General features: G+C 40.1%; 1 protein-coding gene across 2 annotated transcripts in view; it reads right to left on the minus strand.

Moving 5' to 3' along the window:
- The window catches only part of Atp8b4 (ATPase phospholipid transporting 8B4 (putative)), a 177,924-nt gene that overhangs the window by 119,591 nt on the left and 50,124 nt on the right, over nt 1–8,209 (minus strand). The gene's annotated exons all lie outside the window — the stretch shown is intronic.

Here is an 8,209-nt window from a genome sequence, read left to right on the forward strand (position 1 = left end):
ATATATATATATATATATATATATATATATATATATATATGACACTCACTGAGCTGTCTCTGGGGACAGAAGCAGCTTAGAAGCTGGGTTTTGTCTTTTTCATATATATATATTATATATATATAATATGTATATATATAATACATTTTTAAAAATTAAAAATATTTAATAAAATAAATAAAATTTAAATAAAATAAGATTTAATTAAAAATTAAAGTCAATTAAAGAAAAAGCGGCCATAACTTTGAGAGAGAGTAGGTGAGTACCTGGGAGGGATTGGAGGGAGAAACAGGAAGGGGGAGATTATGCAATGATTGAGTTATATTTTAATTTCTAGAAATAAAAAATTAACACAATAAATACAGTTTAAAAGAAAAACAAAAACCCTCAAATCTGCAGTTTCAAAAAGCCACTGTTCTCAAATGTTCTCTGCCATGATTGTTCAATACTATTTTCCTTCATTGTCTCAACTCCAAGGTCCTTTGGTCATCGTCCTTAAAAGGAGATGCAAGAAGAGACAGTCCGGAGCGAAAGGAAGAAGAAAGAGAAGGTTGAAGAGTCAGCAGCTAGTCTCCAAAACAGAGAGAAAGGCCATCCCTGTCAGACAGAGAGCAGAAAACGGGCAGCCCCTCCGCCAAGGGAGCCAACGCACAGGAAAATAAAAACCTTTTGGAATTTCCCTCTGTGATGAAGGGTTGGGTGTAAAAGCAAAATGACAACCAAGAAAATAAGACACTCACTGAGCTGTTCCTGGGACCAGAAGCAGCTTAGGACCTGGGTTTTAATTTGTCTTTTTCTTATATCTTTATGTATATATTATACTATTTGTTTCATTAAACTTTCAGTGGAAAAAAATATTATATGGAAGAAAGCAAATTTCCTTCTGAAGTCGGGCACATAGCAGTTTAAGTCTGGGTTCTATGATCCCAGACCGTAATTCTACTGTGCAAGTGTTTAGCGAGTTGACGCCCCTCGTCGGCTGACGGAGACAGTAAACAGACTGTGCGATCAGGGCCAGTAATTTCCAACAGACACTTAATAACTAAGTCTAGGAAGGGGAGTGAGGGACAATTCTTTCCTTCTGGCAGAAAACTTAATATTTTTTTATATTCTAAAACTATTTACAGTTCATATGGTTTCCAGACCCCCTCTCCCAGAGCAAGGGCCTCATCCCCCTGCCCAAGTGTCTCAGTGCTCCACATGTGACTCCTCAGGCAGCTGGCCAGGAGAGCATTTGATTTGAAATGAAGCCTTAAATTTAGCAGTGTGAAGGGGAGGCCAATCTGAACACACATGCCTGGGAGGGACAAGGACACCAGATGGGGCCAGGGGTGAACACAAACTGTCAACCGGCCAATTCAGAACGCCTTGCTAGGAAGGCGAGGTCTGTACCGGCCGTGGGCCATCTCTACCCTCCAGGCCAGCGTCTAGAGCCAGGCAGACCTGGTAGTTTGCCCATCTGGCGTGGAGCACAAGTCTTTCTCCATCCTTTGGAGTCCATTCTGTTCCCCCAGCAACGTTCAGTCTCCTGAACGACCATCTCAACAGCGAGGGCATTTCCAAGCTTCTTTTGCCTTTAGACCTAATTTAGAAGTCACTACCCTACTTTAGGTGTTCTCTGGACTGAGGCAACAAATCACTCCGAGTGTGTGACTTAAAGGAGCAGGATAGTATTCTGTCTGTTAGTGGGGTGTGCACAAGAATGGAATCCCTCGGGAAAAGGGGGAAGGTCTGTCTGTTTTCCCTGCTAGCTTCCAGTGGCTCTTGAGTCCCTTTCTTATAGGTAGCTCAAATGCCTGCTCCCTCCCCCCCCCCCCCCCCCCCCCCCCCCCCCTCTCCCTCCCCCTTCCTCTTCCCTTCCCCCTCCTCCTCCTCCTCCTCCCCCATATTGCCCTCTTTTCTCTATCTCAAGATATTTGTGGTTGAGTCTAGTATATACCCTGATCCAGGGTCATCTTATCTCAACATCTAACTTATACCTGCAAAAGAAAACAATTTTATTCTAAATAAGACCACACCCATAAGTTCTGTAGGTTGGTGGATAGAAAGGCTACCAGCATGGTAGAATATAGTAATACAATCACAATTATATCTGAAAAGAACGTTGCACAGAGGAATAGAACAGAAAAGGCAAAGACAAGGGACACAGAACAACAGAATGTGTCAAACACAAATTAACATGGATCTAGGAAGCAAGGTCAAGAGTAACTCCAGTATTTTATTCATAATCTTAACTTTCCAACATTTCAATCCATAATAGGCTGGTCATATGCTAATTTAAAATTCATGGAGAAAATCACCCCATTAAGCATATCTCAGGGAACTGAAGGCAGAATAATCCAATAGTAGAAACTTTTAGGAAGAAACCTTTGATACTATCAAAACATCATTTCAGTATACACAAACTTTAAGCTTGAATTGAAACAAAACTACATTTCTAAAGTTAATAGTCTTACATCCCCAAGATCTCTGGAGATTGGGCTTGGGTTTTCAAAGGGGATTCTGAACCCTCAATCTATTATGTTTTATAAAGGAGAGTTACAATAGGGCCTACTGCATGAGTAAGTCCCATTGTTGTCTATAGTAAGAGAATCAGGTTACAATGGGAATGAGATCCAATTGGAGCCAAGATTCAAGCCTTACTGAGGGGCAAAGGGGAGACATAAATGATGAGCCCCAGATGCTGAGGAAAGACAATGGGGCCCGCCACACTGGGCGCAAGACACTGGAGGACAAGAGAGAGTAAAAGGCCAGAGGGCGATTGTGAGGGGAAAAGAGCTGGGTTCCCACCTTGTTTGCTGAGGGGTATGTGGTGTCAATCTCTTCTACCAAACCTGGGTTCAATATTGTGTGAGAGGCTCTTTGAAGGATCTTTCACAGTTCTCTGTGTTATATAAACCTTAAAAGAAAATAGGACTGCTACTAAAAACTCCATGTACAGACTTTGAAAGTGTTACAACACCCTATTATATCAAGATGCACCTCATTTGGGGAAATAGTTGCCCTTTAGAAACTCAACCCTTAAAAATTCTATCTATGCAGTCAGCATAGTCATTGACTATGATGGAAAATTGTTATAATAACTATAACAACTTTGCAGCCTGTGTACAGAAGTCAGCCCTTTGGCAAGCAAATCCTCCTGTCTGCAAAGCTGGCAAAGGGAAACTGCCCAAGAAAGGGCCAAGACTGTTTTTAAAAGTGCAATTAATTTTTTGAAAGTGAAACTTTTTGAAATATTTTTATTGTGAATTAGCAACATGAGGTAAAGATGAATTTTATTTTTGTGCTTTCACTGAATCCAAATAGCACTCCAAACTATTCCCATTTCTTTACTTCTGAATTCATTGTTAAGTCCATAAAAGAATGTCTCATTGACATTGCTTTTGAAAACCAGAAAGATTCTTCTCCTCAAGTTTTTCTTTCAAATATGCAAAATCTTTTTACATGCTGCGATCACAATAGTGTGACTACAATATGTGATCCCAATGTCTTCTCCCTTGTGTAAACCAAAAGTCTCCATTCCAATCAAAGGAAGATGGCGGAGCTCAGTGTAGGGAGCATCAACCCTCCCATGGATCAAGAGTCCCTGTCTTCCATTTAGAAGACACAGAGAGACGTGCTCAATGTGTACCAGCAGCCGACACACTGAGCCCAGTAGTGTGGGGGTTTGTTGTTGCAGATTCTCAACTCAAAAGTGTAAGCACCTATCAGAGGGAGAGAGCAGAAAGAGTGTCAGAGCCAGGGGATAAGGAAAATGTGCAGCACAAAGATGTCTTCTGGAAGGGACATAGTCATGGCACTTATGAACTCCCTGCAGCTGTCTTTATCTGCACAGGACCTGCATAAGATGGAGCCCCATAGATGACGCTATCATACATAGGGGTAGATGGATTTACTGCTGAATTCTACAAATTTTTCAAGAAAGATTTAATACTAACACTTCTCGAACTTTCCTACAGGATAAAGAAGGAACACAACCAAATGCATCCTATGAAACAATTATAACTCTGATGCCAAAATCAGACAAAGAAAGAAAGCTGCAGACCAAGCTCTCTAGTGGACAGGACCCTCGGCAAAATGCTTGTAAACTGAATACAACAGTGCTCTAAGAAGAGTTCTCATCATAAGCAAGATGATTTCATCCCAAGAATACAAGATAGTTCCAACATAGCAAATCAATAAAATGTAATATACCATATTAACAGACTTAAGACAGAAACTATGTGATCTTCTTCATAGCTGCAGTAAAGGCATTTGACAAAGTTAAAGAACCTTCTTGATAAAAATCTCTGGACTGCAGAGCAGTGGTGGTGCACGCCTTCAATCCCAGCACTCAAAAGACAGAGTCAGCCAAGTTCAAGGCCATCTCTGAGTTCAAGGCCAGCCTGATCTACAAAGCAAGTTCCAGGACAGCCAGGGCTCCACAGAGAAACCTTGCCTGGAGGAGGAGGAAAAACAAGCTCTGACAAAACCAAAAGTAGACAGAGGACAGCTCGGCATACTAAAGGCTATGTACGGCAAGCCGCTGGCCAGCATCACTCTATTCTTTAAATGCTGGCACGGGACAAGGGTGCTCTTTCTTTCCAGTCTTATTCAACACAGGTGTACTGTAGTAAGGCAAGAAAAAATATAAAGGGAGTAAAAACTGAAAAAGAAGAAATCAAATTATCCATTTTACAGATAATATAATTCTATACTTTAGAGAATCCACTGAACTCCAGCTGATAGTTTCAGGAAATTAGCAGGATACAAGGTCAATATGCAATAATAAATAATTTTCATATGCACTAACAACAGATTTCCTGAAAAAGATATCAGGAAAAATATCCATTTACAATAACTCAAATGTATACAGGGATAGAGCTAAAGATAAACCTTAAGACACTGGCAGATAAAACTGTAGAAGACACTAGACAATGGAAACACTTCCGTGTACTGGATTTTCAAGATTCCTACTGGGAAAATAACTATCCTACCAAAAAGAATCTACAGATCCACCAATGTCACAGTGATATTCTTCACAAACCTAAAAAACAAAAACAAAAAAATCCAAATTTCATATGGAGACACATTTATCCAAAGCACTTTTAAGCAGAAAGAACACACAAGAGGCATTCCATTACCTGACCTCAAACTATACTACAGATCCATAGTGATAAAGACAGTGTGGTATTAGAAGCATAAATACACTGTGTAAACTAATGGGACATAATAAAAGATCCATAGATAACCCACACCGCTATGCTCGATTCATTTTTGACAAAGGAACCAAAAACATTCCCTGCGAAAAAAAAGACAGCCTTTTAATAATGTTGTCAAAACTGGATAGCCACCTGAAGAAGAACGAAAAGAGAACCATATGTTTCACCATGCACAAAAAAAATGATCATTTCAAATTGGATCAATGAACCATGACAATGGGGTCCATGTGCACAATGGAATTTCATTTAGCCCAGAAGAAAAATGACATTGGCAGGAAAATGGTTGGAAATGGAAAGCATTTTCTTTCAGGTTTTTTTCCCCCAATATTTATTCTATTCCTAAATAACTTAAAACCAAGAACACTGAAACCACTAAAGCAAAGCACAGAGGAAACATTTAGAGACACAGACATAAGTAACAAACTTCTGAATGGAACGCTGATAGCACAGGAAACAGCCCCAAGAACCAACAGACGAATAGCAAACATGAAATGAAAATGTTCCTGTAAAACAGAAGTAACTGCCAATGGAACAAGCAGAAAGCCTACAGAATGGGGAAGTCCCTGTGATCTCTGCCTCAGAAAGGGGGTAAATGTCATGACTATGCAAGTAATTGCATGTACGTAATAAATTAAATGCCAACAAATCCTGTTAATCAATTAATGGGTCACTGTTCTGAAGAAATGCTTTTTAAAAGAAGAATGCAAACAGCCAGGAGACACTTTTAAAAGTGTATCATATCTCTAGCCATCAGAATAAAGCAAAATTAAACTCCTTTGAGATTCCATCTCACCCAAGTCAGAATGGCCCTCACGGAGAAAATAAATGACAACAGATGCCAATGAGGATGCAGGTTTCGAGAACTCTCGCTCACTGTAGATGGGAGGGTGAACTAGTACAATCACTGGGGAAAACATGTTGCGGCTTTGCAGAAGGCTGAAAGTAGAGCTTCCATAAGATGTGGCTGTCACACTCAGGCATGTAGCCAAGGTCTGTGTGTGCCACCACAGAGATATCTGCACAGGCATGTTTAATACTCCTAAATTCACAAGAGTTAAGAAATGAAATCACCCTATATAATCCATGAACAGATCAATGAACAATTACCGTGGGGTATTATGGTGCTTTGAATATGCTTGGCCCATGAGAAGTGGCACTATAGGAGTGTGGCCTTAGAATAGGTGTGACCTTGTTGGAATAGGTGTGTTCTTGTGGAGGAAGTGTGTCACTGTGTAGGCGCGCTTTGAGGGAGTGATCAAGCTCTGCCCAGTGCAGGAGAGCCTCCTCCTGGCTGCCTTTGGATCAAGATGTGGAACTCTCAGCTCCTCCAACACCATGTCTGCCTGCACGCTTCCATGCTTCCCACCATGATGATAATATACTGGACCTCTGGAACTGTAACCAGCCCCAATTAAATGTTGTCCTTTATAGGAGTTGCCTTGGTCATGGTGTCTCTTCACAGCAATGGAAACCCTAACTAAGACAGGTACATACACACATGGAATTTCCTGTAGCCTAGAAGAAAAATAGAATTATGTAATATGCAGGCAAAAGGTTGGAAATGGAAACCATTTTCCTTGGTTTTTTTTTTCAATATTCATTTTATTCTGTGTGTCAGAGTGTTTTTGCTCTGTGCACATGTATATTTGTACACATATGTATGTGCCTGGTACATGTGGAAGGCACTGGATCCCTTGGAATTAACTGGGAGTTGAACCTTAGGTTCTCTTCAATAACAAGTGCTCTTAACCACTGAGCCATTTCTCCAGCCCTAGACATAACCTTTTTAATAATTATTTTATTATTCTTAATTATGTGTGCATGCATATGAATGCAGGTGTTCTCGGAGGTCAGAGGCATTTGATTGCCTTAGAGCTAAAGTTACAGGCAGTTGTGAATTGCCAGTTATGAGTTCTGGGAACTCATTTTCAAGAACAAATGCTCTTAACCACTGAGCCACCTCTCAGCAGGACGCTCTATTTACCTAGGATCAATGGCTAAGACAAATCTGTATATTCTCCCTCATATGTGGATCCTAGCCTCTAACTGTTAAATGTGTGTGTCAAGATGAGAGTATATTGGAGTAGAGCCCACAAAATGAGAATGGAGCCCATGAGGCTGGAAAAACAGAGAACTGTTAAATAAGGATGTTGGGGAAGGCGGTAGAGCATTTGGACCAGGAGGATGCTGGAGGTGAGAGAGTACAGTGGAAAGGGGGCAGAGAAGACAGAGAATCACAAAAATGATACATGTCTGAAAAACATGTATCATTACTACTACTGCATAAACTAGGAAATTCATTAAAAATTTAAAAGGTATGGAAAGTGGTCCATATAAAAAAAATAAGTAAGATAAAAAGAAACATTGGAAAGGAGCTTGAAATTTTCCTTCCCAATTCTCTAGTGTTTTCCCTGTTCTTTGGGTAAACATGCTCATGTCTGAAATCACTGCTGATGTTAGTACTGCTTCCATGGATGGTATTTATCAATGCATGAAATTAAATATGAGGGAAATTCATGTTACTGTGCATAATGTGTTCTAAATCAACTATGGGAGGCATATAAAAACCTATCATTGCTACTTGCTTGGTACTATAATATCAAATACATGTCTGTGTTCCACAAAAGAAACTCCCAAAGAATTTGCTAAGTGTGAAAAAGACTCATAAAACAATGATCAAACTATACTTCAATGTCTAATAAGTTAAAGGACAGAAATATTCATTTAATTAAAATAGAAAGGCACCAATCATTTTAAAAGCCACAAAAGGGCTAGAGAGATGGCTCAGAGGTTAAGAGCACTGGCTGCTCTTCCAGAAGTCCTGAGTTCAATTCCCAGCAATCACATGGTGGCTCATGACTATCTATAATGGGATCTGGTGCCCTCTTCTGGCCTCCAGGCATATATGCAAGCAGAACACTGTGTATATATAATAAATAAATAAATCTTTAAAAGAAAAAAAGGAAGGAAGGAAGAAGGGAGGGAGGAAGGAAGAAATGAGGGAAGGG

This window comes from Mus pahari, chromosome 3, assembly GCF_900095145.1.
Source record: "Mus pahari chromosome 3, PAHARI_EIJ_v1.1, whole genome shotgun sequence".
In the NCBI taxonomy this organism is placed as follows: domain Eukaryota; kingdom Metazoa; phylum Chordata; class Mammalia; order Rodentia; family Muridae; genus Mus; species Mus pahari.